We start from the raw sequence: 4943 nt of genomic DNA on the forward strand, positions 1-4943 counted from the left end.
TTCCTCCCAGCTGCACCAGTCAGTGTGGGCAGCCCAGCATGCAGGTGGAAGGGGAGCCTTGGGGTAACGCAAGTGGTACTACAGAGACCTATGTCCCAGAATAATTATCTCACAGAGAAGTTCCCAGTTTTCTCTTGCAGCTCGAGTAGTATGGGTAGCAGAGCATCACTCCTTCCAACACAGATTGCTCCATTCTTGCAGCAGCAGCAATGTCAGAGCTGTGCTCAAAGCCCCACGTGGCCTTGGCTTTAATGAGGGGCTTCCAGGAACTGCTTTCGCTGCCCAGAACCCATTTCTGATGGCAGAAGAGCAGCAGCACCCCAGCTGCTCCTTCCTCGGTCTCCTGTGGGACATGGCACAGCCAGCCAGCTGGAAGAGCCAACAAGCACCAAGCAGCTGGGTAAGCATCAGGGCTCCAGGGTGGATGTGCACTTCTGGAGCGCCACATTCCTCTGCCTGGTTCTGCTGGGAGGAAAATGCAGCATGAGAAGCAAGTGAGTGAGGAGGTGTGGAGGTAGTGTGGAGGTGCTGGTGTGTGAGTGCTGAGAGACAGGGACCTGCGAGCAGCCTGAGCCCCAGCTGTGCCCACGCACCTCCACTGCTGCAATTTTGTTCTGCGAGTTACCAGCTCAGCATACACATCATTAGCCAATCAGCAGCCATCAGATTAACACATCACAGCTCCAGCTCTGCTTCTCCAAAGCCACATCCCTAGAAATGAGGGTTTGAATTCCCTGAACGTTCCCAGAATGTGAGCAAATGGAGCTGCGTGAGCAGGGTATGTCCCCTGCATGGGACACTGCTCTTTGGGGTGAGGACAGCGACAAACCAGGGATGATCTGGAGAGCAAAGGGAACCAAGAGAAAGGGTCTGGTGGTCAGGATCTGCTTTGGATACCCAATGAAGGAGAAAAGGACAAACGGTTACTAAGGGAAATGGGACAGATGGCTGGCATGGGAACTCGCTGACACCTGGAGACTTCAAACTCTTTTTAGGGGAGCGGCAGAGGAGAGCAAGCAAATACACAGCAGAAAGAGGATAGCTACTGCCTTCCTCCACCTCTGAGTGCCAGTGCAGATTGGTTATTAATGGGAAAGGTCAGATGAGCCACAGGAGACACGCGTCAGCTTATCAGGATCTCTGGCCCTGGCAGCCCAGCGTCACTGTGAGGGCAGGGACACAGCACAGTCCTCTGACGTGCCTGTCACCACAGGGCAGGGTAAAGTCACGGCCCCGAGAGGCAGTGCTGGCTCTGGGAAAGTGGCTGTCTGCAAAACACCATCACTCCTGGCCATGCTGTCTCCGAGATGCATTCGCACCTCTCGTTGACATTTAAAACCATCTGAGCCTTTTGGCTTCTCGCTGCTGTCATGCCAGTGCCAGGTCTTTTCTGGCTCTTGAAGTCTTCCAGCCCATCTCCCTGCAGAGGCAGCCGTGCCAACAGGTCCCCGAACTGCAACAGTGGGGCGAGGAGGAGTGGGGCGAGGGCGGGCGGCTTTGCTGCAGTGTCATCTGCCGGGGTGGGAGAGGTGCCAGGAGCCAGTCAGCTCCTGAGGGCCATAAACAAGTCTCTGAAGGGAAGAGCTGAGGAGCAGAAAAAAAGCTTTGGCAGCACAGGCAGCAGAGCTCAGGCTGAGCCACGCAGTGCTGAGGGGCTGAACACAGCTCTGCGTGCTTGGGAATTGGGGAGGACAGGTGTTGCAGGCTGAGCTGTGGGGCTGAGGGTGATCCCACCACCCAGCAACACCACAGACTGCAAAACACAGTAGGGCTGTGCCACACCATGGGCACTCGGAGGACTGAGAGCCACCCCAAAGGTCCTCGAGGAGCTGCAGAGCTCAGCAAGCAGGTACCCAAAAAGGGTACCGACCAGACACCTGGGGACGGTCCCAGCAGCTGGAGACAGAACCAAGAGCATAGCTGAGCTCAGAAGGATGAAGAACGTGCCACCATTGCTCCGCATCTGTGTGAGACTGCCGCAGGTCCACAGGGAAGAGGAGGATGGTGGGGATGGGCACCAGCTTGCCTGTTCTGTTGCCTGTGTAGGCAGCCCCACCACAAAGCCACCGCTCAGAGTAGCTGCACATGTCAGCAGCTAGCTTACTGCGTGCCAAACTGCCGCTGCTGCTGTTGAGATAAACCCACACAAACAAACAAATTTTTTGGCAAGCCAAGGAGATATATTATCTCACACTGCTCACATGCCACGGGCTAACCATACTCCAGTTTGTCCCCTCCTGGTGGGGTGGAGTAGCCACAGGCACATCTTGTCCCCTTGCAGCAAGGGCTGTGCAATGGGCGCAGCCCCCACTGTGCCACATGCCATCAGCTCAGGCATGCAGCAGGCAGCATGAGCTGGGAAGCTGACACAGAGCTGCCTTAACAGCAAGGGAATAAGTCTTGCAGAAGACTCTGTGGGAGCTCCTGCACACTGGCTGGGCTTGCAAGCACATCTGGAGCTCAAGTGCAGAAAGGCTCAAATATTTTTTTCCTAAGTTCTCTCTCCTTGCTCCATTACCACAATACCAAAGATGATCGAGGGAAAAAATTAGGGTACCCCAAGCACCTCTGGCACCTCCCCTCCCACACAGGGCACTGCCAATGCAAGGGAAGCCCCTCAGATGGGACAGATGCTTTGTCCATCACTGGTGGCCTCAGGGCTGGGCACAAGCAAGCATCGCAGCACTAAGGCTGACAGCTGGGCACAATGAGTCCAGCTGTGACAGGACTGTCCTGTAAATAAGCCTGGTGAGAGGTTAAGAGCCTGCTTTTCAACGTTAGGCTGGTGTAATTACTCACATCCTAAAAGCCTTGGCCTCAGCTGCTCATGGTGACACCAATTACACACCCATGGCCACATAGTGCCAGACAGCTGCTGCCAGTGGGTCACCCAGCATCCTGCTGCTTCTCACAGAGCACAACACAGACACTGCCAGCCTCATCATCTCCCAGCATCAGGGCAGCTCATGCCACCAGCACAAGGTGGTACCACAAGAAGGGCTGTGCGAGGGGGGCAGGCAAGGGAGGGGACAAAGGCTGGAGGCTCACACAGCCTGCAACCCTGAAAGCTTTAGCACAGACTGATACAGGTTTTGTCGATGGGAGGGACATGGCCCATGCATCGTGGTGACACTGTGGCAGGGCTGAAGCTAGCTCAGGGCCACAGCTTAGGGGTTTAGCCACAAAGAGCAGCATCAAAAGGCAGCAAGACAAGGTTTGGGGACAGTACAGCCAGGACTAACAGCTTACCTGACTCCAACATGCCACCTCCAAGCATCAGTGAGCACACAGCCAGCCCTTCAGCCCTAGCACAGAGCCAGAGGCACAGCACATCTCCTGACCGTCATTTTACCGAGGCAACCTCACCCCGCGCTCATCCCCTCCAGCAGCAAGGCCGATGCACCACATCTGCATCCATCCATCCATCTATCCATCGATCCATTCATCCCTCATGGATGCTGCCATGCATCCCACTTCCCAGCGTCAGCTCACATGTTTTCCTCCTGATCTCCTTGCAGTACCGTCCCCTGCCTTTCTCTGCCCCCAGAGGTCCCCGCCTCATCCAATTTCCACATCCTCATGTAGGTGTGCTGCGGAGGCAGCAGCACATAATGAGGAAGCTCATTTAGCCTCTCGCACTGCTGACCTAGATATGCCACCATGCCTGCTCCCCTGCCTGAGCATCTCTATAATACCAGGGGGAGAGGGGCCAGCTCTCTTCATTCCCACGGGAACTCCTTTTATCCTCTAGAGCTGCTGCTGTTCACTGCCCTGCTGCTGCCCCTCTGCCACATGTGATCCCAGGGAAAACGGGGACCTCGGTGCAAAGAACATGGTCTGGGATGGCACAGGATGCGGTGGAATATTCCAGCACAACCACAGCCTCATCTCCTCATCTTTGGATGCTGCTGCTTTTTAAAGCCCGCTTCCCCTTGGGATGAGGCAGCTCGTTTAGACAGAGGTCGGTCTCTCTGGGTCAGGATTGAGGAAGGCTGCAAATGGGACAGACTGCTATTAAAAGCGGCTTGCCACTGCCTTCCTGCACAGCGAGGTATTGATTTTTCCCTGCATATCTATAGCTGGAGGCTACGGCATAGCATGCTCTGCCTGCATGCCAACAGCTGCCCCTTCCAATCGCTGGGCGCAGCTTCCATCCCTCCTCTTCCCTTGCTGCCAGAGGAGGGATCACTGGCAGAGAGGGATTCCTGGAGTAGGCACGTTGGGTTCTTGGATACCACTGCATCCCTGCCCCAGTCTCCCATGGAGCAGCAGCAGCCTGACACCCGCATCTACCCGGGCTTTCCCACTGCACCACATGGGAAAAGGGGTTCCCTGGCTCTCTCCAAGGGTCTGGGAGTCCCGCTGCCCCCCTCCGGGCCACGCGGGGTGCTGTGTCCGGTAGTTCTCAGCGGGAGCCGCCAGGAGGAGCTTTTAGACCGCGCCGAGCCCCCCCCCAGGCGTATCCCAGTGCCGGCGATGCTCTTAAGAGCAGCCCTGCGTACCCAGGGCATCCCGGTGCTGCTGGAGCATTCCTACACGCCGGGTGCTCCCCAGTTTCCTCATGCTCCTGGCACATCCATCCGCTCCACACGGTGTTTCCAGTGTTTTTACTTCTCCCAGCACAGCCCAGCGCTTCTTGTGCTCCCAGAGCACCCGGAGCTCTTGCAGCATGCTGATGCTCCCAGGGTTCCCAAGATTCCCATTGTTCCTGCTTCTGCCGGTACTCCCAGTGCATTTTGCTGCTCCTGGGTTTCTTTGTGCTCCTGCCACACCCCCGTTCCCCCGGGGCTCACGTTATTCCTGCTGCTCCCAACACAGTCCAGAGCTCCTGGTTCTCCCAGAGTGCTCCCAGGATTCCCAAAATTGCCAGTGCTCCTGGAGCATCCCAGGGTTCCCAAAATTCCTGGTTCATCACAGTGCTCCTAAGAGCATCCTGGTGCTTG

The sequence above is a fragment of the Lagopus muta genome, chromosome 6 (assembly GCF_023343835.1).
Source record: "Lagopus muta isolate bLagMut1 chromosome 6, bLagMut1 primary, whole genome shotgun sequence".
In the NCBI taxonomy this organism is placed as follows: Eukaryota; Metazoa; Chordata; class Aves; order Galliformes; family Phasianidae; genus Lagopus; species Lagopus muta.